The sequence below is a fragment of the Dermacentor albipictus genome, chromosome 2 (genome assembly GCF_038994185.2).
Source record: "Dermacentor albipictus isolate Rhodes 1998 colony chromosome 2, USDA_Dalb.pri_finalv2, whole genome shotgun sequence".
Classification (NCBI taxonomy): domain Eukaryota; kingdom Metazoa; phylum Arthropoda; class Arachnida; order Ixodida; family Ixodidae; genus Dermacentor; species Dermacentor albipictus.
The window spans coordinates 163,611,082-163,637,341 of record NC_091822.1 but is presented as its reverse complement, the minus strand read 5'-3'; the positions used below and the strand labels follow the sequence as shown (position 1 = coordinate 163,637,341).

Genomic DNA, 26,260 nt, shown 5'->3' with positions numbered 1-26,260 from the left:
CGGCATGCGGAAGGCGTGCACAAAAATGGTTCAAAAAGTGCTCACTGACAACGGAAAGTCACGCGGCGTTGAAATATGCCAAGAAAATCTCAACATGTGCAAACGTGAGCGAAAATTTTTGGACAACGTCATTACAGAAGACGAGACTTCGGTATTTGAATATGACCTGGAGACCAAAAGGCAATCATCTGAGCGGCACACACACTCGTCCCCTCCCCAGAAGAAAGCCAGGATGAGCAAATCAAAGATCAAGATCATGCTCATTGTTTTTTTTTTTTGACATCCACGGACTGGTTCATCATGAGTTTGAAGAACCTGGAACCACTGTGAACTCCAAATTTTATGTGGATGTCCTTGAAAGACTGAAACGTAGGGTTCAACATATCCGGCCGGACATTGCACACAACTGGAAGTTGCACCACGATAATGTGCTGGCCCACAGTGCCTTCATCGTCACCGACTACCTGGTTAATGCAGTGGGGCCAACAATACCCCAGCCCCCATACAGCCCGGGCTTGGCTCCCCCCTGACTTTTTTCTGTTTCCATGCCTCAAAACACCCCTGAAAGGCAATCATTTTGGGACAGCGGACGTGATTAAAGCAGCTAGCACCACAGCATTAAAGGCCATTCCGGAGGAGGACTACCGCAATGCATTCGAGAGCTGGAAGTCTCACTGGAGCCGATGTATTGACGCAAAAGGAGAGTATTTTGAAGATTTTTAAACTTTTTGTAACAACAAATTCAATAAATGATTTTTAATCGCCTTACTGACATTACTCTCCGGACAGACCCTGAACATGCACCTTGAAGGTATGTATGTGGAAAGCATTTCAACCTCTGCTTGCTTTTCTGGCATGGAATAAGACGGCCTTTTGTCTCTAAACCATTTACTTTTAAACTATTCCATTTGGTTCATTTTTCTAATTTCTGCAGAGTTGCATTCGCAACTTTCATATTTAACCGGCTCCGTTTTCATTCTTGCTTCCTAAAATATGCCCTCCTGTCATGCATAACTTGGAAGGCCTCCTGTTGGCAATGGGTATTGTATTTCAAGACTATCAGTGCAATGTTGCATGAAGAAAACTATTCTTGGAGTAAATTATTGTTCAGCTTGATATCATGATACTGCTGCATGGTTGTTATTTAACTCTGCAAAAGATATTGGTCCTGCCATCCTACCAAGAGTGCATTTCATGGGTATTACTCTCTTTCTTTTGACATTAGTTTATGAGGCTCACAGATATGTATCTGTGTCAACAATAACACCTGACATCTAATTTTGTGCAACATGCACTACATTTAATCAGATAAAAGTTGCATGTTTTGTCTCTTGGACCAGTCTGCTCAGTGGTAGGAGGTCGAGACCACAATGAGAATGGCTGGTCAAGATCTGTGGTGTATTTCCCGTGTTATGCATCTGACAAGATTTCATGGTGGCAAGGAGACATGTCGGACCTGATGTGATCTAATTATTGTGCACTGAGTTATCAGCATGATAATATCCCTAATGCTATAAAGAGTACCTCCAGCAAGCAGTCTATATGCTTATGCCTTTTTGTTGCTTATGGCAACAAAATCCAACATCCTTTGAAACATGCTCACTTGCTGTCTGATGCACAAAATGAAGAACGCTGCCTTCTCTAAACTTATAAGCAACAAGAAAGCCACTCTGGAAGCAATTATATACATACACAGCAACACACAATAAAACCTACAAGTGGGAAAAAAACACAAACTAGGCTTACAATAAAAGAAACCTGACACCCAACAAGTGTTACATGTTACTCAAGTATGCACATTCAACCTGAGTTATAGAGATAGATGGTCGACTCCTGCACTCCTGTGCATGCATGTGGATATGTTAAGCCTCAGCTACTCTTTCTATATCATAACTGTCCCCATGTTTGTGAAATCTGGTGTACAACTGCAAGAACAATGATGGCTTGACAGGTGGTTTACCTTTCAATGAGTTCTATAAGGAGGATGCATCAACTCTTCCTGCCGATGTACACATTACCACATGAAAGCAGCAGCTTATAAACACCACAACACCATACAGCACAAATTAAATATTTGCCACGTGTTATTAAACTTACATCATTAACCCTTTCGCTGTCACGGACGTACCGGTACGTCATGGCGCTCCCGCCCCCTCAGTGTCACTGACGTACCGGTACGTTCCCTATCGTGCGTTCAAAATTTCGCGCCTGAGCGCAAAGCTGGCGTTCCTGGATTGGCCCCGCCATCTGTAGAATATTTCTACAAGTTCGTATTTTCGCCCAGCACTGTGTTGAACCTAACCTGAACATCGCCCCCGAGTGCTCCGTGGTCTCTGCGCATGCGTTAGCTGAGAGAAGGTGAGAAAGGAGGACAAATTGACTTTACCGGATGTGACGTCACAGTGTTGCTTGTTTTTGCTTTTTCGAAATAACTACCCTCGAACTCAGACGCATGGCTTGCGTCTCGTTCGCGCGCGTACGTATGGCTGTGGTCCGCTTTTAGTTTTTGGCGAATGCTTATAGAAGCTTCAAGTTGCGGACACTGCGGTGGGCCAGGGCTTGATGACATTTGTTGCCCAGCTGCTGGTGCTACCGCGACGTACTTGGAGCAACGGTAAGTGTTGTGCGATTACCCGTTCTCTTGCTGACACGTAAAAAACCGGTTGCGCATTCGAGCTGTGGTCGATGTGATCTCGAAATTCGAAGGAACACGAAACGGTTGTCGCAGGTCCCGCAGTGATCGCAGTATAATTTATTCGTTCGTGCCTTCAACACTGCAGTTCCTACGCGTTGCACCGATGTAAAAAAATTAACAAAAAAAAACAGCGACATCTTCCACGCGCCAGAAATGCATGCACTCAACTAGCGTGGATGTCGTCCTATGATGTTTATCGCGTTCTTAAGTCTATTTTTCTCCATCTCTATAGGATGACTACGCTATGCCCTTCTTATTTACCCATGCAGCGCATTGCTGCATTTAATTAACTTTCTCACTGCTGACCGCGGTATGGGCGTCAGAGGCTTTCATTCGTTGCAGTGAGATAACGAAAGCGTATTTCCTTCACTTAAAGCTTCTTAGTAGCCCCTTTGCGAGCCGTCGAGTTAAATCATACAATGCGTACGTTGTGAGCGAGCTGGTAAACGAACCCACTTTACTGCTGCTGCTACTATCGCTTTTACTGGAACTTTCAAAATTAAACATATATGAGTATGAATCGGCTCACCAAGCTTTATATGCACGTCCGTTGCTTTCGTTCATAGATCATGTGCGTAGCTTTGCAACTGTGACCGATATTTAAAAAAACAGCAAGAAGGCAGATGACACAAGTAGTGTGTCTGCTTTAATTGTTGTCTGTGCTGTTTTTAGAATATCAACCAACTCCACGCACTCGTGCTGTTTACAGCTAAAACGTGTTTTTTCTTGTTGCATGAGGAGCATTTGCTTCTAATTGTGGCAGTAACGTTGTGAATTGTCCTCGGCCCAGATCGCTGACTGTGTGCAAATTTGTCTAATTTGTTTCACTTTACTGCTGTCTTTACAGCTTCTGCTTATTTCCTCTGCCTGCACCTTATATTTGTTGTGTTTATTGAGACCTGGCCTGTCTCTGCCTCGTTGAAGACAAATGGACACAAGTACTGGTCGCTGTTGGTTTGTTTGGTTTGCTCAGTCTGAGCGTGGTATGTATATGCATTTGCTAAAAGGGTATGCTGCTGCATCTAATGCAGGTACTGCTTATCTAAACGTAGATTTAATTAGTAGTGGTTTGAGTGATGTATGACACCAGGGAGTTATTGTTCTAGAAAGGTGACAAAACTGGTCCACAAATTTAAGGTATGGAGATGCTTAACCATGTAAGTGTTCTAAGTTGCCGTGAAGTATTACACACATTTAAAATTTCAGTTGCAAAAGACATAGTAGAAGAATCCAGAAGATTTTTGCTGCCAGATGTCTTGAGACAATACATTGTAGAGAAAGCATTATAGTGTGAGCTGCCAATGATTGTCGTCAGCTCTAACCCATTTTTCTATATAGTCATTGTTGCTTCATAGTCTGTTGCCATCATATGCTTGTTATAAACAAAAAATTGAGCTGCGTGACTCCCCTGATTTTTCTCGCTCATAAGCTACAAATGTTTTGATTTCGGCTGCCTTGGTTCCTCGTGGTAGAAAACGAGTGTTTATTAGCCACTTGCCAGCTTCTAAGATCATGTACTTTGTAGTATGGGTGTTTTAAAGGATACTTAACATCTGCCATCATGACTGTGAGTGCTGCTGCCCAGCACTCTTAGGGCTATGCTTAGTACACATGCGCAGCTATCCAAGAAAATTGACATCGGGACAACTGCCATTGAAGCTCACTTGGTAGAGCATTGCAAGCACAAGGCAGAAAACGTGGGTTCAGCTTCGTTGTCTCTTGTGCAAAGCATTATCATGATCCGTCTCCTGGCTTCTTCGTACATCCAGTCAGATAGGCTCAATAATAGTAACGTGCCTGATGGTGGGTCGTTAGTCTGGGTCCTTAGTGCAGCAGCCCAATTCTTTACCCGTTAGGCTACAGGTGCATGCATAGCGCGCCAGATTAATCTCACTGGTTCTCTCATAGCAGCTGGTTCTTTCAGATGTTATGTGACACAGAGTTTGGGATTCTCCCGTTTCAGCTCAGATGCAACATAAAGCAGACGCTGTGTCTATTTTGGTGAGAAGTTGTGTGTGCAGTTGTTTTGGTTTCTCTGTGTTGACGTATTGTGCTTTGTATTTCATGTGGTGTTAGGCATTACCTCAATTGCAGCTTCAATGCTGTGCCCATAAAAACAGTTGTAGGTAGGTGCTCAGGAGTAATGGGAAGCTCATTCTTCCTAATTCTCTCTTGCATACAGCAGGTAGTGCGTCCAGTTTAGTGCCACGCACCTGTGTGGGGCATTTCCTTGTTCTTATTCTGCTGATGTGTTGTACATAGGGGGAAAGTCAGTCCTCTACATCATGGTTGTCAGTGCCGCTGAATACAGTGCAGTCTCAGCCTCGCTGCCTTGAAATGTCATAAGAGGTGACATCTGGGCATAAAGTAGCATCTTGCTGTCCCTTGTCATTGGGCATAGCCAAGGTTGTGGTTGTGCAACCCAAGGATCCTGGAAAAGGAGCAAAAACGTTTATTGAGCTCTAGAAAAATTTAATGAATTTCGCGGAGTCAAATGGTGTCTTCCATCTTTTTAGCAATAACCCTCTGCCTCTAGTCCAGGGCTCCGCTGGATGCCGCTGCCAGCTGGGCCCGTCGGATCAGCCCTAGTTGGATGTCCTGACAGTCGCTAGAGAGCATTCCTTTCCATTGCTCCGCACTCAGGTTTGGTGCCGCGTTTGTTTTCTGGCAGGCCCACGTTATACGGTAGAGCGTGGGTGTTTCCTGGCACCATGGGCATTTGTCAGTGTACTGTGTGGGTTGTATTTTACTGAGTGTGTTTAAGTTCGTATATGCACCCGTCTGTAGCAGCCTCCAAGCTATGGAGTCCTCTCTAGTGAGAGAGCTATGCAGTGGGGGGTACCGCTTCCTGCTGCCCTTATAGTGGTTTAGGATAGCCGAGTATTCTCTGGGGACTGGCTCAGTTTCCTCGAGGTCATTGGTGGAGGGTGCTCGGTATGCTGTGTATTCTCGAGCTACCCTGTCAACCTCACGGTTGCCTTCCACGTCCGTGTGACCCGGCGTCCACACTATCGTGTGTCTAATTGGTTGTTCTTTTTCTGGGTTTTGTGTGTGGTGATCTTCAGAGCGAAGTATGTGGAGCGCTCTGTGACCTATTCTGCCTAACATGTAGTTTCGACATGCTGTTTGGGAGTTGGTTAGTATTGTTAAAAACCACCTAGTCCGATAGCCCTCCGCTGCTGCTAGAGCGACGGCCGCTTCTTCAGCCTCGACTACCGTGCAGTCCCGTAGAGACGCGCTGACGATTTCTCGCATGTCCGAGTTTATGCATTTGTACATAGCCACCCACTTTTCAACATCGGCGCCATCGGTACCGCAAAAACTTCCAGGATCCTTATTTATAACCCCAACGCAGTAGCGGCGGTGATAAATAAGGATCCTGGAACTTTCTGCGGTACCGATGGCGCCGATGTTGAAGAGTCGGTGGCTATGTACGAACGCATGAGTGGAATCAACAGATGGGACCCTACGCATATGCTAGTTAACCTGTTGTTCTACCTAAGAGGCATGGCAAAAGTGTGGTACGAAAACCACGAAGATGAGCTAACAAGCTGGGACCAACGCAAAGAGAAGTTGACAGAGTTGTTTGGCAAACCAGCCGGCCGTAAAATTGATGCAAAACAGGAACTGGCCTCCTGTGCCCAATCCCCCATGGAGTCCTGTCTCTTGTACATCCAGGACATGCTGGCACTTTGTCGTAAAGCAAACCCGATCACAACATAACAGAAGCTGAGAAGGTCGGGCATGTGCTTAAGGGCATTGCTGACGACGCCTTTAATCTGCTCATGTGCAAAAGCTGCCCTACAGTTGATGTTATCTTTAAAGAGTGCTGAGAATTCCAGCAGGCCAAAAGCCGATGAGTCTTGCAACCATTCGCCAGACTTCCTAATACTGCTGCAATGCAGACATGTGAAGATCAACCCACACAGCAGCACGCACCGCCATCGGAGGACGTGGTGTGAATCGTTGACATGAACTGGATGTGATGGCGCCTGCATTTCTGTTCGCGTATCCCTGATGCTACATTTTCAGTCCCCTTCTCACAAGCTATCATTCACCAGGAACTTGAAAACATTGGTTTATGTTCTGTCTGTGCTCTTGCCAACACCGGAGCTAACAAATACCCTTCTACTATTTTTGCTCCATCCCGACGCTTCTGTCCGTGTTATCGCAACCCGACTGAGTGGACAACTGCAGACGACCAGCCGATATGTTTCATCTGTCGCCGCATTGGTCATGTCGCCTGATACTGTCGCAGCTCGTCGCCCTTAACACTTCGCACGCCGACCAACCTGAGCCGTTTTGATGAAAATGTTTCGCCCACCGCTGAATCTAACAGCGCCAACTCTGCTAGGAACATGTGGTACAGTTGCTCACCATCGTCGCACGTACACCAGTCTCGTTCACCGCAAACATGTTGCCCATCTTCCTGTTCGCTGCAGCCATGTCGCCTTTCGTCCCCTGTGGCATTTGGCCACACCCGTTCGTAAAACTAAGAAATGCAGCCCTCGGAGGTGGTGCTGCATTGCCTAATGCTGCAGCAAATCCTCTGTCTATGCCCACAGGAATAAGTGTAATTGGCGTTAAAATAGACAGCATAGCTGTCCAAGCACTCATCAACAGTGGAGCCCACATATCTGTGATGAGTGCTAGCCCGTGTAGACGTTTAAAGAAGTTCCTCACCCCAGCAGCTGCCCGAGTGCTTCATATGACTGACGGTGGCATGCTGGTTGTTCTTGGAATGTGTACTGCAAGTATAGCTGGCCGCCCTAGTTCTGTTCTCTTTGCTGTGATCATCTTCCCTCATAACGTTATCCTTGGATTTGACTTTTTATCCACTCATTCTGCTCTCATCGACTTAATGACCGGCGTTCTTCAGTTAGAACTGCCTCAACTAGCTGATGCTCCGAGCACCGCCTCCCCGCACTTGTGCTCACTTCACGATGTGCGTTTGTCACCCGATGCAGTTACTTACGTCACTTTGACCGCCCAGCCACAGGTTCCTGATGGTGAATATGTTCTTTGCCCCATCATCGATGTGCTTTGAACCAGTCACGGTTACTAATAATGACATCGTTTTACCACTTCTTAATTTCAGCCTGTGCCCTGAAGTGATTCCAGCCAGCATTTTCTTGGACAGCGTTTCTAGTGGTTCTGAATTTGATGTTGAGAGTCTGCATTCTGAGAAGGGTTTATTAGTGCCAATTGCAGCTCCCAGCTCTGGTTCATTAACGGATGACTTTGCAAAAATGACTGCACTTAACCTCACCTCTACACAGGCCAGGGACATACGTCTCCTGCTTGAATCGTACAGTGGCATCTTTGATTTTGGCTGCAGGCCTTCAGGCCGAACATCTGTTGTTCACTACCGTATAAACACTGGAGACACAAATCCTATTTGTCGGCGTCCCTATCGTGCATCGCATGAACATCGAGTCATCCAACCAGAGGTGGGCAAAACGCTCCGCAAGGGGGTCATCGAGCCATCAGCCAGCCCTTGGGCTTCGCCTGTCGTCCGTGTGAAAAAAGAAAGATGGTGCCTGGCATTTTTGCGTCAATTATTGCCACTTAAATGGGATCACACGAAAAGATGTCTACTCACTACCATGCATCGATGACGCCTTGGACTGCTTGCACAGTGCTAAATACTTATCGTCCATCGATCTTCGATCCAGCTACTGGCAGATTTCAGTTGATGAAATGGTTGGAGAAGACAGCCGTCATCATGCCGGATGGCTTATATCAGTTCAAAGTCATGCCCTTTGGCCTATGCAATGCTCCAGCGACATTTGAACGTCTGATGGACTCTCTTCTGCGAGGCTACATATGGACCACCTGTCTTTGTTACCTTGACGAAGCTGTTGTTTTTTCTCCCATGTTCGGCAGCCGACTTACCCGACTCGCTGCCATTATTGCGGTCTTCTTAAAAGCAGTCTTCCAACTGAATTCCACGAAGTGTCAATCTGGGCGTCGTCAGATTACAGTGTTGGCACACCTCATTGACACATCCGGTGTTCAACCAGATTCGGAAAAAGTTCGTGCCATACGCAGTTTCCCTGTGCCACATTCTGCTTCTGACGTGCGCTGCTTCGTCGGCCTGTGTTCTTACTTTCGCCGTTTCGTCAAAAACTTTGCCAACATTGCTCAGCCTTTAACAGATCTTCTAAAGGAGAACACGCCATTCTCACGGGGCCCGGAGCAGGCTCAAGCTTTTGCCGCTCTCATCGGGTTTCTGACCACCCCTCCCATACTTGCCCACTTTGATCCATCTGCACTGACCGAAGTCCACACTGGTGCAAGCGGTCATGGCATCGGCGCTGTTCTCGATCAACAACACAAGGGTACCGAGTGCGTGATAGCTTATGCCAGCTGCCTGCTGTCACCTGCCGAGAGAAATTACCCCATCACCAAGTGGGAGTGCTTCGCTTTAGTTTGGGCTATCGTCACGTTCCGGCCATATTTGTACGGCTGCACATTTTCGATCGTTACAGACCACCATGCACTCTGCCAGCTGTCTTCCCTCCGGGACCCGACAGGGCGGCTTGGTCGCTGGGCTTTGTGGCTCCAGGAATTTTCATTTATTGTCACTTACAAGACTGGATGCCTCCAAAAGGACACTGGCTGCCTCTCGTCACCCCATGGATCCACTTAATCCTTCTACGCATGATCCGATGACCTGCGTGATGGCATTCACTGACATGACTGACATGCACGGCGAACAACAACGCGACGAGTCCTTACAGCCCATCATCGCCGGAATACAATCACTCCAGCAGCACTGACGGCACATGCCGCATGTTCGTGCCGCACAACGGCATCCTCTACCACAGCACTATCAACGCTGATGACCCTGAGTTGCTCCTTGTCCCTCCTTGTCATCTGCAATCTGTTCTTGAACGTCACGATGCACCGACAGCGGGACACCTTGGAGTTTTGCGTACATACGATCACGTACGACACCGGTTCTTCTGGCTGGGTCTCTACTGCTTACTGCACTCTTATGTCGCAACTTGTGAATTGTGTCAGCACCGAGAGAAACCTCCCCGACCACCTGTCGGATGACTTCATCCAGTTGAAGTTCCTTCCGAACCGTTCTCTCGCTTAGGCCTTGACTTGCCTGGCACTTTTCCGACGACTAGAGTTAACAAGTCGATTGCCGTCGCTACTGATTACATGACACGCTACGCGATAACAAAGGTGTTGCCGACTATAGTTGTGCAACAGACGTCGTTGATTTTCTCCATCACTGTTGTGAATGTGACCAAGTTCTCGCGGCATTATATTGTAAATACAGTCTTTCTATACTTCCAACATCCCCATAACAGTATGCTTTGCCTCTGGCATGTTCATGATCACCGATGGCATACAAAATAGTGATGCAGACTAAGCTTCGCAAAGAATTAATGTTCCATCTCTTCCTTACAGACTGCTGTGTTTCAACTAAATCTGCATTTCCTTTGTGCAGTGGTCTCGTTGCTCAATTAGTGCTTGCCTATTTCTGTTGCACTGCAACCCACTAATGTTAAAATGTGATACTTCTCCTCTTTTCCGTTGTCCTCCTGTCCTTTTACACTGCTGCAAACTTTTAGATTTCGATGCTCGAATGATTAATACAACCATTGATGCTACCATATTATGTGAAGACTGTCATGATGGCAATAATTTAGGTGGACCTGAAACTAAATGAAAAAAAAAGAAAACAGACGTGTGAGTAGGAATAACTTGTGACCAAACTGGCTCCATGCGAAACTTTGCCTCAAGGAAATTGGTCTTAAAAGTCTCAAACCCTTTTCGTGCTCTCGTGACTGTCTAATAGACAGTCACGGAAGTTGCACAAAAAGGAGTGCCTTTCTGTTGGGGAACTGTTTTTATCACAAGTATGCTATACAGCACCAGTTGTGCTATGAGCAGGCACAACTGCACATACAAGCTATAGCCTGAACTTTAAAATAATTTCAGATCTATTTGTGAACTTCCCAAGCCACTTCACAACTGCAAGCTGAATCTGATGTATGCTGTCTCAGGGTCATGACCTATATTTGGGGGAAGACTAAGAATGCAGCCTGTGACTGAAGTTTCAGTGTTTTGAGCCCACCATTTCGAAATGCTTTTTATGTGCACTCAGTAGGAGACAGTTCTCCAAGCTTCTTGATATGATTTTCAGTGATACTAGAAGCAAAGCTTATTAGTTGTATTATACTAAATTTTCATATTTTCTCTAATATACTGTGGTCGCGATAACACTACACTGCTTAAAAGGCATAGAAAATAAAAAAGCTACTTATTTGCCCTAGTATAATGTAGAAATCGGCATTCTGCAGTCTGAAAAGTGAAAACAAAAACATTATCGTTGCAACATTCACAACCACTTTAGCTGCTCATAAAATCATTGATGTACATGTAAAGAGCCTCTATGTTGTGTCTGTTAAAAACATGCTCCATCATGCTGCAGCATTATGCACATTAGCTTTGTGTAGAAGCCACAGCAGTTGCAATGTGCTGCACCGCAATGCACCTTGGTTATGTGGAAAAGCTACCATTGTTGCTATGCTCTTTACTGTTATACACGTCAACCTTGTGGCAAAGCCACTGCACTTGCAATGTGCTGCACCTCAAAACGTTTCAGGTATGTGGGAATGCACACTTGCATGCGCTAGATTTGGGCATTTTTAATGCAAATAATTATTTTTTCATACCAAGCACTTTGCAGTAGGCAATTTTACGTCCCGACTCGTTTCGGTCTTCTGCATTGAAAACAAAAATATGTTACAGTGACCCCGAACCTGTTTCCCAGCATAACAACCTGACACTCTAGCCATTTGACCACTGTCGTGCACATACTTCTTGCTCTCCAATGCATTGCTGTGTGTATGGGATAGTGGCACAAGTATAACAGTGCATAATACATGTCAGAGCATGTGTGCATATACAAGTTGCTTATCAAACTGTGAGCATGTCAGTTTCTCCCATTCTTCCTTTGTAGCTGGACTTCGAGGTGCTTTGTTAGAATGCACCACCTTCGGGATTCGCTCACATTTCCAAGTCCCCCTCACTGTAGCAGCTAGCACAACATGGACACTGTACCTTTATGCTGTAATGTTTCTTCACTGGAGTACAAAAAGGAATTGTGTAGATCCAACATACATGTTAAAAGTGGTTAATGAGAATCTATGAAACATTCATATTTAATGCATTGTTGCAATCCAAATGATGGAAAGCGTATTTGCGTTGGCAAGCTAGCAGTAGCAGATGTCACAGGCATGTTATGCAGGGAAGCCACCTTATCACCTATAGCTGTTCTCTGTGCAGTGAGGATGAAGGTGACATGTGCTTGTTTAGTGAAGAACGTTGACAAGAGGTGTATGCACAGAGACATATGACACTTATCTTAATACTACATGTAAGGCTTGTATACTTGTGTCGCAGCGACACATACCTATTCTATGAGATGGGCCTAGAATAGGCACGTGCCCATTTGCGCATACTGCATAAGCCAAGTTTTCCACTCGTCAAAACAGCTGCCACAACAGTGTTAGGAAAGAGGCAAAGAAACCATGCCTTTGCATTCATACTCTCCTCACAAAGCTTGTGTCATATATGCAATCACTCGCCATACACAAACACATTGGTCAACACTGCAATGTTTGGAAGAACCCAAACCAACGCTACATAGCCATTTACCTGCAACATAAATCCCGACTGTGTCTGGAATCTACATAATGTTTCTTAATTTTTCAGGCATTTGGTGGTAGAGGCCAGCGCATTAGACAGAAATCCTTCTTGATTGCAGCAATGTTCAGAATGTAGTATGAGGTACTCTGTCTAGCTGGAAGTTGAAGATGGAAGTTATATTAGTAGTTAAAATATAGTAGCTAGTACTGAAACTACACATGCAATCAAGGCTGAGCCACATGCAAACACGGAAGAGCAGACACACACGGTGGTCACTTGAGCTGGCATTGTGTAGCTTTACCAACAAGCCCAGCTGGACACTGAAGTAAGGCATGTTGTTGGGTTAGTCAGCTTGTAGCTTCAGCAAAATTTTAAACTGTGTGAGGAAGACAGGACATGAACAAAAGCATAGATGCATGCGCAAAGTATAGACTTCCGACTGGCTTTGTTTGGTGAAGGCAGAGAGTTTATAAGGTTCTTCAAAATGGCAAAACAAAAAACATTCGCAGAGAAATTGTGCAAGAGGCAGATATGAAAAATAGCAAGGCCACCTGTGCATTAAGAGTGCAGTAGAGTCCCAAGGTGCCCATCTAAGAATTCTATTTCTTTCCTTGATAGGTATCAAGAAGGTGAGCTAACTTAGTTCTCACAAATTTTAGCGATGTGGAATGCTTTGATGACTTCTCTTTCTGCTTTTGAGCTTGCCTTCGAAAGGAATTTATTCTGTTCCAGATGAGGCAGGCAGCTTTTGCTTTCGCAGCTCCTGCACTGCAAGAGGAGATTCTCAAGGAAATAATTGCCTGCATGTAAAAGAAGTTTCTGGAAGTTATCGATGGGTTCCATCCACTGTCTTTCACTGCAACTTGTGTTATCTAAATGCATGTGTGCGCGACGTGAATAATGTGAAACTGTGAAAGGCACGCGGGTCCCAGCGATTGCTCTGGAACATTCGACGACAGATGTATAAAAGCCGACGCGCTTGACCCGCTCGTCAGATTTTCGACGACCACCGATCGTGTTCGCCGCTACCATCCTTCTTTGAGTGTAGCCTGTTTTTGAGGGCACGAGTTCGCCCAATAAAACGCTCGTTTCATTACTCACAGTTTTGCTGCCCACGTGACAATATTGGGGAGTGCCAGGAATTGAGAGATCGAGACAGACCGCCACTAGAAGTTCCCTGGGCCAGGTGACAACTCAAATGCATCCAAATATTTCTATATTTCACTATATGAACTTTTGTAGAATGAGGAACTTTTCAAGGGTGCAGTTGTTTCACACAAAAGAAAACTATTACTAAATAGTGACCAGTTTCTTTTGTTTTGTAAGCCAGATTGCATGTATTTGACATTGCTTACCGACTCTTACTTATTCTCGCTGTCCGATACAAGCATATGCACTCACATGTTTTCAAACAATGTGTGGAGCCATGTTTTTGGTGGAATAAAATTGGTCCCAATACAGAGCTTCGTGGCACACCGGATCTTACCAGCAATCACGGAGAAGAAAATTCATTAGTAGTTACAAATTGGTTCGCGTTAGTTAAAAATGTACTAATCCAATTCGTAGTCCTGTCAATTCAAAGTTTACTGTCTTTTGTGTATTGGACCAAGCCGATGACCCCTGGCCTGGGCGGGCCCTGGCACTTTATTTAGTGGTGGCCTTTGAAAATAGCAGTGTGGCACCAGTGGTTGCATCAGGATCTAGGCTCATGAAGATAGACAGCAACGTGCACAGGGCAAGGAGTTTGGTGGCCTGGTACTCGTCACAGTTGTGGAGTACACTATAGTTTTTGCGAGTCCTAGCCCCTACCTAGGGTACCAGTCTGTGCACTGTGTATATATATATATATATAGGATGTGCAGGATTGCTCGTTGGCAGCACGTGATCATGCGGCAGCTGACAGGCCTTCTATGTGTTTCGCCCTGGTAGTGCGGTCGTCTTTGTGATTCTAGAGCTGTGCTGGCATTGCCCAAGAACAGGATCTAACGGCATGGTGCAGAATTGCAGAGTGGGGGTGCTCCATTCTATTCCCACTCCATTCCTTCAGAGTTGTGGTTGTGCGATTCCAGTCCTTATAACTTGTCAGAATTCTGACAGTTGGACCAGTCCCACTGTTTGAGTGGTCAAACTAATCTACTCCAATCCTCCAGTTACAGTAAATAAAACGCTTCCCGTATAATTACTTACTACTTGCGCCCCGATACAGCGATAGCGTAGAGGTAGAGCATCCGCCTCACGTGCAGAAGGACTGTGGTTCAAATCCAGGTGCCAGCATACTTTGCCCCGGCTGACCTTCCACATATGCCCCCATGGGTAATGTCCAAAATACCAGTACGTCTATCTATTCCCGGAATTTCTAAAAAATCGCGAATACCTACCGTCGGCCTCAGACATTTAACACTTGAATATATGTCGAAAGAATATGACTCCTCGGTGAGCGTGTATACAGACGGCTCGGTCTCGTCGTATGCGTCTGGTGCGGCTTTTGTCGTGCCTGCGCATCAAGTCATTCGACGGTTTCGTCTGCATAACAAGACGACTACAACATCTACGGAATTAGTGGCACTAAGAGAGGCCGTTCAATATATTGCGCGACAGCCTCCTCAAATATGGACAGTTTTCAGTGACGCAAAATCGGCTCTTCAACTACTTAGAGTGGTGTTGAAAGAAAGCGCTTACAGAGTGTTGGCTCTTCAAACTGCCGAGCTCTACACTTTAGCGCAAGAAAACGGCCACCAGATCACATTTCAGTGGATTCCTAGTCACTGCGGTATACAGGGCAACGAACTGGCCGATGCCGAAGTGAAGAAAGCACTCGAAGAACGAGAGTCACTGCTTTCAATTCCTTTTTCAAGAGCGGACGCCAACTGTCTCCTCTCCAGTGTCATCCGAAAATTGACAGCAAAGCACTGGGACAATCCGGATAATCGCCACAGACGACTCCAGAGATTGGACCCCACCATGAATTTTAGGCTACCACCGATAATTCAACGAAGCTGTGCCAGTCTTCTGCACAGACTAAGGCTGGGGGTAGCGTTTACGCGCGGATACGTGGACCTCATGCGATGCACCGAGTCTCCACACTGTGAGGTGTGCAATGTGACTGAGACTATAGGTCATGTGCTTTGTGACTGCCCTAAGTTTGTGGAAGAGCGTGATAGGTTGGTCAAGGACCTTACGCGTCTCGACAGCGCACCGTTGTCGGAGGACGTTATTTTAGGCCCTTGGCCAGACGCTCAGTCGAGTTTCAAGGCGATCAAGGCATTACTGAACTTTTTAAAAATTACGGGCCTGGATTGCAGACTTTGAGCATGCCAAATTGCTTGCCATATGTTCTACATCTTCCTTCTATCGTCATCGTCACCCATCATGCACCTCTTTCTTTCCCTCTTCCCCTTCCCCCAATGCCGAGTAGCTGGCTAGAGGAATATACCTCAGGCCGACCTCTCGGCATTTCGTGTCATTAAACTTCTTTCTCTCTCTCTCCAGGTGCCACTCAATTTTCCACCGGATAAAAAAAATCCATGTTGATACAGTTGTATAAACAGGCCTGGTGGCCTGACCCCAGTGACCAGAACTGGTAATGCACTCCCTTACCAGAGCAGGATTGGCCACAACCTCCTATATGAATAGAACAATCAAGCCCCGGCCCTCGGTCCCCAGCAGCTGCGAAGCAACTGACCACAGCGGCGGTCAGACCTGTGACGCCACAGAGGGTGCTAATAATCTCTGGATCCGGACAGGCCACCATTGGAATCTGAACCTGGCAACGTTTAACGCTAGAACGTTCTCTAGTGAGGCGAGTCTAGCAGTGCTATTGGAGGAATTAGCGGGCATTAAACGGGATATAATAGAGCTCAATGAGGTTGGGAGGACAAATGAAGCATATACAGCGCTAAAAAGCAGGCACATCCTGTGCCACCGGGGCTTAGCGGAGAGACGAGAACCAGGAGTTGGATTCCTGATTAATAAGGATATAGCTGGTAACATACAGGAATTGTATAGCATTAACGAGAGGGTAGCAGGTCTTGTTGTAAAACTTAAGAAGAGGTACAAATTGAAGGCCGTACATGTCTAGCCACCTACATCCAGTGACCAGCAAGTCGAAAGCTTCTATGAAGACGTGGAATCGGCGATGGATAAAGTCAAAACAAGATACCTTTCTCCAGCCTGCTTCTTGCCTACCCTGGCATTGAAGTCGCCCATCAGTATAGTAGAGTTTGCAGAATGGAATAATTTGCGGACAATGAATACCTTCTTCCGCAAGTGGGATAACCGAAAGTGGACTTGGAGGAGCCCGAATGGCGAGACTAGAAATGAAGTAGACCTCATACCCTGCGCTAACCCTGGCATCATACAAGATGTGGACGTGCTCGGCAAGGTGCGCTACAGTGACCATAGGATGGTAATATCTCGAATTAGCCTAGACTAAAGGAGGGAATGGAAAAAACTGGTACATAAGAAGCCGATCAATGAGTTAGCGGTAAGAGGGAAAGTAGAGGAATTTCGGATCAGGCTGCGGAAGAGGTATTGGGCTTTAACTCAGGAAGAGACCCTCAGTGTTGAAGCAATGAACGAAAATCTTATGGGCATCATTAAGGAGTGTGCAATAGAAGTCGGTTGTAACTTCGTTAGACAGGATACCGGTAAGTTATCGCAGGAGATGAAAGACCTAATTAAGAAACCAACCCTTATACATAGCTTTCATTGATTACGAGAAAGCGTTTGATTGAGTAAAAACCTCAGCAGTCATTATGGAATCGGGGTGTAGACGAGCCTTATGTAAAAATACTGCAAGATATCTACAGCGGCTCCACAGCCACCGTAGTCCTCCATAAAAAAAGCAACAAAATCCCAATAAAGAAGGGCGTCAGGCAGGGAGATACGAACTCTCCTATGCTATTGACGGCGTGTCTACAGGAGGTATTCAGAGACCTGGCTTGGGAAGAATTGGGGATAAGAGTTAATGGAGAATACCTTAGTAACTTGCGATTTGCTGATGATATTGCCTTGCTTAGTAACTCAGAGGACCAATTGCAATGCATGCTCACTGACCTGGAGAGGCAAAGCAGAATGGTGGGTCTAAAAATTAGTCTGCAGAAAACTAAAATAATGTTTAACAGTCTCGGAAGAGAACAGCAGTTTACGATAGGTAGTGAGGCACTGGAAGTGGTAACGGGAATACATCTACTTAGGGCAGGTAGTGACTGCGGATCCGGATCATGAGACTGAAATAATTTGAAGAATAAGAATGGGCTGGGGTGCGTTTGGCAGGCATTCTTGGATCATGAACAGCAGGTTGCCATTATCCCTCAAGAGGAAAGTGTGAAACGGCTGTGTCTTACTAGTACTCACGTACAGGGCAGAAACCTGGAGGCTTACGAAACGGGTTCTACTTAAATTGAAGACAGCGCAACGAGCTATGGAAAGAAGAAGAATGATGGGTGTAACATTAAGGGGATAAGATGAGAACAGATTGGGTGAGGGAACAAACGCGAGTTAATGATATCTTAGTTGAAATCAAGAAAAATGGGCAGGGCACGTAATGAGGAGGGAAGATAATCGATGGTCATTAAGGTTTATGGACTGGATTCCAAGAGAGGGGAAGCATAGCAGGGGGCGGCAGCAAGTTAGGTGGGCGGATGAGATTAATAAGTTTGCAGGGACAACATGGCCACAATTAGGACATGACCGGGGTAGTTGCTGTTTACGCAAGCATTTTGCAAATGCGGCTCACTTTTAACCACCCCTCCTTATGTCTAAAAAAACAGAAATAAACATTCAGTATACTTTTTCAACTTTTACTAAGCTTATCATATAGCTCAGTGTTAACATACAGTAATCACAGGTGAGGTTACAAAAAGCAGTAATAATTGACAGTAAACACTGCTTGGATGGTGAAAAACATGGGAATCAGGTCATTTTATTTTTGACAACAACCTTTTTTGGCATAGGAGGCTCAGGAAATGGTGATGTAGCAACACTGTAAAGACTGAATAAGATAGATGTGGAATGCCTTGATGACTTCTTTCTGTTTTCTTTATTTTGTCTTCGAAAGGAATTTATTCTGTTCAAGATAAGGGAGGCAGCTTTTGCATCTGCAACAGAACATCGGTGGATGTTGTGTGAAGCACTTTCTCTTTGCTTTTTCACTACCTGAGCAAGGTAACTTTCTTTGTGCTTCATCGCGCGATTTCTACAGTCAACTTCCATTAATTCTACCCTGACGAGACTGACGGGTCGAATTAAGATGCAAAAACCTGCTGAAACACCGTTGATTCATTTGGCAGTATGTGCTTGCGCAATTTGCCTCTGAGACGAACATGCATCAACTTTCTATTTGTCCAAAGTATAAAACTAAAGTAGAAATGACAACTCCAAACCAAAGTGGAAACCTACGCATACCTGATTTTTTAGTATGCCAGCCAACTTTCTAAAGTCAGCTTCGCTGTATTACAGCCATGATAAGCGGTAAAGCATATACTGAAAAGATTTCGCGCCAAAGAACAACACACACAAGAAAGACGACGACACCATGGGCGCCTGTGGTGTCGTCTTTCATGTGTGTGTTGATTTTTGGCGCAAAATCATTTCAGTATGCAAGATCACCAACTAGCCCAGCAGTTAACTCTTCTAACGTGAAGCATATGAATGCTACAAACATGGTTTTAGTTTCGCACTTGATTGTACAGCTAGGCAATTTTCGGCACAATGTCCTTGGAAAACAAAAACTGTTCGTTAGAATCAGATACGTACTACAATCAGACATTGTCAGCTACCGTTACAGCTTAAAAATCTTTCTCAGCTGGGTCAAAAATAAGCATTTCAGGCAGGAGATAGCGTTTGTATAACACATTCACTGTCCTCTAAGCTCTGCTCAGGCAGACGTTGCCACTAAAAGGGGTCGTTATTGGGGTCTGGTCAAGTTCGCATTATATGGCGAATGCCAGTTTTAGGATCAAAATACTGAATGTTTAGGCCCATAGAAATGCATGGGCACCGGCCAGGACCGAATTAACTGAAAAATGAAATTAACGAGAGTCGGATTATTGGAAGTTTACTGTACACCCTTTTCTGTTCTACAAGGACTTGTCATTTTAATATGTAGTTTTCTTCTATCAGTGTTGCAGTGGTGCTAAATTTAGCATTTGAAATCATCCATCGTTCCAAGGACAAGTTGCAAAGTAGGGGCACATTTTGAGACTTGAAACATTTGCACATATAAAGGCAGGACACATTAACAGCTGTCCACTTAACATAAGTTGGCTGTATTATCTGCATAGTATGTGGTTGCTTTTTTGGAATGTGGTCATTCTGTAAAAGAAAGTTTTATTTGTTTCAAATAAATTGCTGAACTATTGCTTGTGTGTTTTCCTGTGCTCTCTGTGCTGATTGCGCTTTTGAAAGTGCAGTGAGCGACTGCAGACTGAAATGCACAAGGGTTCACTTCATCATGTCAGGAAGGATTTTTTGGCTTGACCAAGGAGCCTTAACCCCTACCATGCATACACACTTTTTTGTATAAACACATCAAATGAAAGAGAGTGACCTCATCTATTTTAAAGCCTGGCAATGTTAGACAGAGTGAAGTACAAATACCATTTGCTGTTAAGAGGAAGCTTTAGCTCGGGCCCATCTCCGACGCGGCCTATTCAAATACATGTAAAACGCAAAAATGTTTTTCTGAGACTACACCTGGACTGATTTTAATGAAATTTGTTGCATTTGAGAAAGAAAGTTAAATTCTAGTGACTGTTGGAAGTGGAATTTCGATTTAGGGCCTGAATTTTGTTAAAAAGATTTTCAAATATTCGACCGTTTGAAAAAAAATAGAAGCACGTTTACAAATTTATAGGTCTGCATCAAGAACAGACATCGCGGTTCGGTAAACAGCATACATTAGATCGTTCAAAGCGGACAAATTCGATAGGTCATTTTACATCTTACGTGAATTTGTTACGTTGGTTACAAGGGTTCTGCAAAAGTTGTATTTCCATATTGCTGAAATTTTTTATATTCATGTGTACATCAATTTTGTCCGCTTTAGATGTACTATTAGATGCAATTCACAGAATTGTATTATCCTTCATCATTGTCAGTTAGAGTTGTAAACTTGATAGCTTCGTATCTTGGAAATTTTCAATTTCTGCCAATATTTAATAAAAAATTAATGACCTAAATCGAAAATTCGGAACCAACATTCACTAGATTTTAAGCTTTTCTTTTAAATGCAACAAACCTCATCAAATTCGTTGCAGTGGTTGCCGAGAAAAATCAATTCTCCTTTTACATGTATTTAGATAGGAGCACCTGAGCTAAAGCTTCCTCTTAAGTATTGCTGCTAAAACCTCATGTTTGTGTATAGTATGCACATGCAGTGCTGGCTATGCCGTGGTTGAGCCCTGAAACAGCTTTCTCCACGCTGCTTGCTATAGCATTGCTGTGTTCTGCAAACTGAGGGCAAAACTATAAATATCTAGAAGTTCAGCAGTGCAATTGACAGCTATTTCCGTATGTTTGATGCACTCCTGGCCAGGGACTTTTCGTCCTGTAGGCAAAATAGATGGCCGCCTCGGACACTGTTTTGGAAAAAGTGCAGCATACCTCGAAAGCTTCCTCAGAATTCTTCACCAGCAGGTTCTGCCAGCGAGTGAAGTGGGGCACAATAATCTGACTTTACATGGTGCGGCACAATACCTTAAAATGCTGCTGCTTCTGGCTTCCATTTACTATGACATGCTGGTGCACCTGTGCACCTCAACATGGAGCAACCCCATTTTACTAAAATTCTGAATTCTTCTACCAACATGGTGTGGTGTGGCTATCTATGATCACTGTATAAAACTAGGGCAAAAAGCATGTCTAGAAAGTACAAAAGCTGGTATAACTGTAATGAATGACCTGCAGTCATCCAAAATGTGTAAAATCACAAGAATTGGTCAAGCTCAAACACTGCAGAGTTTAACTAGTCCTGGCATAATTTTTTTTCTTATGCATGTGTAGCTGTCATTCAGTCAATTACACTACGAAACTTCAAATTTCTTCTATGTGCAACAAATATATCCTTAATGCAAACATTTAAACATGTGCCAAAGGCAGTGTGGCCCCATAACCTGGTGACAACATTGCATGGTAGGTCACAAACAAATGATGCATGCTGCAGTTCATAAGTAAGCCATGCCATTATTAGGTCATTGAAAACTGAGCATGTTAGGACCACTATGCAGCACAACATTGGTCTTTCCTTTCTGTCTTGGTGCACACTGTGGAGTGGGTGCATTTTAAAAACCTCAGGCGATTAAAGTTAAGCCGGAGTCCGCAACTATGGCATGCCTCGTAATCGTATCGTGGTTGTGACATAGAACACTAGAATTAAATTAATTTTAACTTAGATGTTTGAAAAGAGTCATAAGAAAATTTATTTAGTGAAGCAAGTCTTAGCACATATTAAGAATCCCTCAAAGCACACGCAGCTTTCAGTGGCATGGTATGGTCATAAAAGTTGCCATGTAGAACCAGATTAATATAAAAAAGTCCAGTCCAAAAGTTTAATGTCAGTGCTCCTTTACATGTAAGCATGAGGGACACATCTTTAAAGGCATCATCTAAATCCTGTGTAAGTATATATTGGTGGATATCAAATGGCCCTACGTCTAAGGAAGTTATAGGGTGTTATAACAGGAAGCCACAAGATTTTTGGTATGCACTCTTCCTATAGAGACAATATAGGGCAGCAACAAAATAGTTGGGCCTTGTGAAGAATTCATTCAAGATCTTTGCCAATTTGGCAGGTTCAATATTACTAGAGATAATGAAGGCCAATCACCTTGAAATGCTTGCCCAAACCTCATCAGCATTGCATCACTTATTTCAAATAACTTTCTTTTTGTCATTTTGCCAGATTAAAGTTCTCGAAAACCTGCTTGGCTGGTTTCAAGAACTTTTTGAGAACGGTTTGGTTCCATTCGAATGCAGCATTGTCAGTCTTTAGTGAACTAGACCCATCTTTACTGATATGCAATCAAGTAGATCAAAGCAGATGCTGTCAAAGTGCATGTGACAGAGTGTTAGGAGTGGGCATTCCTGGGTGATGTTCCCAAAAAGGGAGTTGTGAGCTTAATGCACATAGCAGCTGTAGCATATGAAAACCAGCACATTACTAATTTTTTAGATACCGCAGGGCTTGCACTGATGCTGGTCATAGTCTACTATAATTTCCACCATATATGGCCCTTGTAATCACAACTTTTTATTGTCCTACAATATATTCCCTCTGTATACAATCAACATCTCTGCCAAGGACAACAGAAACAATACGATTGGAAAATGCAGAATTCTCCATCTGCGGAGGTGGCTGGCTGATTGCCGTATAAGATGCTTTGTGAGCTGGCATTGATGTCTAAATCTCAACTCATCTGCAAGCGTGCAAAATAGGCTTTGGGATACTTTTACCACAAGCAGAGACTAGAATGACTGTTGCCTGTGACATATGGCACAAACCCATGACGAGGGATCAGCTAGGATTCCCCATGAATACAACATCAAATAGCTTTATATTCCCACTAACTTGATAGTACATAATACTGATATGTAACAAAAATAAACAACAAAGTAACTGAAAAACGAACAGGTCTACTACGATTGAGCCACAAAGGGATTAAGATGGAAACATTTGTGTTAATAGTATGAAAAATATGTGCCTAAGATGTCATCTTCCCAGCAGCAACAACATGATCATGCACAAACTAGCATTACTCTTCAGGTGCACTCCAGGCTGCTCACACCATTTTCTACAATATTTGAAGCCCAACAGGCAGAAGGGGTCACAATTTGGCCAGTCAGAAGGGCAATGCGCTAAATACAAAAAAAAACCTACAGGCCCACTATGCAATGCTTTTGCCAAACTATCCCAACCTTCAATGTGTGCAAGTCCACAATGACCAGGAAAAGAAGTAAACAAATTCCTTAAAGATGGAATGAAAAAGAAATGTTGCGACAATTCAGAAATGAATTCTTTGTACTTTCGAGTGGCACACGGATAGACAGCCGGTGGCCACAATTTGAATTTGAACTCATGGCAGTGCTGCAGGGGCAAATACCACACTCATACTTCTGAAAAGCGTTGGTTACAATGCTGATTTGGAAGGGAAACATTGCAAATACTTCTTCAGAAGTTCAAGCATCTGACCAGTAAGTTGTTGAGCATGACTAGGGGAAATATCAATTTCACAAATAGCACCATTTCAAATAAACTGGCCCACTGCATTACTATTTTTCTAAAAGCCTCTGTGTGCGTTAATACAACCTCAACCTGAGGCAGCTTAAATCTAGGTCCCATGGAATCAAAAAATACAGCGGCGAGTATAACACTTAAATTTGCTATCTTGCGAACATGAGCGAAAACTTCAATTTGAAAAGGTTTGCTCGAAAGGAAAACTCACGGCTGTAACTCTGCTGCTCGTCGCCAGTTGTGTTAATAATAATAAAAAAACATCTGCACGATGAATAGACACTTCGATATTTGAAGCAGCTCGTTAGTGGATATCAAGGAATGTGCACTGGAAAAGAGCGAAACATGTAACCGACTGAGTGACGGAAGTAAGGCTCACAGGATAAGTTTTCTCTGCCTACACCGATAATGCAGAACGTATTGTGCAATTAAATCGCCCGTAATGCGCAGCAATTACCGCACTCGATTGAAGTCGCCATCGTAGCGACGCGCCATTTATTTCAGGACCACGAAAAACAAGGTATTCACTTAAGTACAGCGGCGGTTTACCTGTCGGCAAGCCCCTAACTCGCATATGACGAAAGCAAATCTCACGGAGTCCAAGCCCACGATTGCTCAAGTCAAACTGCGCTCGCACGAATATCGCGCACGTTATACGCTTTCGACACGCACAAAAGCGCGCGCAGAACGTCTTGCAGCCGACACGGCGGCAATGGCTAATCTACGTTCGAGAGTAGCTTTTTCAAAAAAGTAAAAACAAGCAACAATGTGACGTCACATCCTACAAGAAAGAGTTGTTCTCCTCTCTTACCTTCTTTCAGCTCACGCATGCGTAGCGACCGCGGAGCCCTCGGGGGCGATGTTCAGGTTTGAACCTAGGTCTGTGTTGATACATGTATTGAAGAGTACGGTGCGACTGCCACTCCCCCCTCTCTCCTTGCTCAGTGGCGCGGTATCTCCGCGTTCGCTGGATCATGCGTCGCGCGCTTGTGGTTTGTTCTGCCATCTTCGCTGGCTTGAAGGTTTTTATTTTGGCGTAAACTGCTGACACGCACGTGGTAGGAGCGAAATGCCATACTAAAAACGCTGCTGCCACGCACGGAAGTGACGTCACAGTTACGATGACGTTGTTTAAACAAGTATGGCGTGTTCCGGTTTATAGTTTTGCGCGCGCTGCTGGAGCTGCTTCAGCTTTTCAGCTTAGCTAAAACAGAATTTTATGGTTTCTTACTGTGTTGTGTGATAGAATGTTGTTCTAGTTAGTTGCGCTGGAAGAACCGGATGGTGTTCGAGCTTGCGATCTCTAGCCACACTTGGGCGCAACGCTGGAGCAGCTCGTTTCTTTATGCCTTGGAGCGCGTTTATGGTTGGTAGTGTGGTCTTGTGCAGCTCCTGTTACGTTTTTCAGTGCTGTTGCTCTTGTTTGTTGAATTTACTGATGTGAATGGAGCATATGTGGGCTCTCAGTTTGGCAGAACTTTTTGCTCATATGGTAAAAAACGTTTAAACTCGTTCCAAATGCTTGTTGCTGCAGTTGCCGCTTAGTATTGTGCATCGATCGCGAAAAAAAAAAAGTTTCATCCTTCGTAGGATTGCTGTTGCAGATATTGCCTAAGTAAGTGAGCTGTTGCAATTTTTATATGGCACTCGATGTCGCATTTACCTGTACTGTTTCTTGTCTTGCATGTTCATACTGTTCCCTTGTTTATCGGATTTTGGCGGCTAGCGAATCGCGACTTGCTTGAGCACCTGCTCGCCACAGTTCTAAAGGAACATGTTGAGCAACCCCAATGTAAACTATGAAGACAAATATTGCAGAACGTGGCCCAGCCGCTCATAGTTCTACTTTGGCTCAATTTTGTTCTAAAGCTTGGCTGTCTTGAAGACCAAGAAATTTTCTTAAATTTCTTCCAGCTAGTTTGCTAAGCTGCTATTTAGTATTGCTTGTTGTGATGGCGCTATGCGAGGTACCAGGTTTGCGCAAATGTTCCTCGCAACTTGTTTACAAACATGATGTAGGCTCATTGCAGGAACCTGCATTAGGTTATAGATGTGAGATGCACACTAATATGACCGGTGTGGGTTTGCGGGTCCCTGCATGCCACTCTCAAGCAAATGCCAAGTTTCCATTGTATGAATCTTCCTTGACTTCGCAGGGCTTGTTTCGTTAATCCCTTCATCTGTGCAATAGAATGCTCATTAGTCATGAGCCTGATCCTCTTGTCCAACAAAAAAAAAATCTTTTAGGCATTGCATTAGGGAATATATCTGAGTGCCAATGTGACAATTTTTGCCTCTGTAACCTTTTTTTTCTCCCATCTTATCAGTGAAGGCCTTGTTCGAACAGAGTGCCATGCAGCGACAGAAATTCTCATCACAGTAAGAAAATCTCTGAAGGAGATTTTTGAGTCTGACTAGGACTTCGTCTTGGGCAAATTGGTGAAGTCTGCTGCACATTGTTTTTGTGTGCGAAAATCTATTTACAGAGGAAGGACACATGAAAGTGTGAACTACTAACTGATTTAATGATTCAAAGGATGAAACATAGTGTGCAAATTTTGTGCACAGGCAAGAGGTGAATGTTGTGACAGTGCTAGTTTGTCTTTTAATGCTACAAATAGCCATTAAACAAGTGCACCTCTGGGGAATTAAGGCAATTGAAG

The 26,260-nt window shown here is 44.3% G+C and overlaps 1 protein-coding gene and 2 long non-coding RNA genes across 4 annotated transcripts in view; 2 read left to right on the top strand and 1 right to left on the bottom strand.

Annotated features, from left to right (window-relative positions):
• Positions 1-2,449: 2,449 nt before the first annotated feature.
• Positions 2,450-19,727, top strand: LOC135917179 (uncharacterized). Of its 2 annotated transcripts, none has more exons than XR_011512240.1 (3): positions 2,450-2,614; positions 3,543-3,678; positions 15,857-19,727. It is a non-coding gene; the product is annotated as an uncharacterized lncRNA (long non-coding RNA). The 2 variants fall into 2 exon arrangements; XR_011512239.1 differs by having other exon boundaries at positions 13,100-19,727.
• LOC135917180 (uncharacterized) lies at positions 3,705-24,392 on the bottom strand. The gene is made up of 4 exons (XR_011512241.1): positions 24,147-24,392; positions 23,809-23,925; positions 12,377-18,465; positions 3,705-5,126 (listed from the first exon to the last, which is right to left on the bottom strand). It is a non-coding gene; the product is annotated as an uncharacterized lncRNA (long non-coding RNA).
• A 362-nt stretch (positions 24,393-24,754) lies between these two features.
• Positions 24,755-26,260, top strand: part of LOC139056249 (uncharacterized) — a 34,355-nt gene continuing 32,849 nt past the window's right edge. Inside the window, exon 1 of the mRNA XM_070534319.1 lies at positions 24,755-24,963. The gene's annotated coding sequence lies outside the window, so the exon portion shown is untranslated. The remainder of the gene's footprint in view (positions 24,964-26,260) is intronic.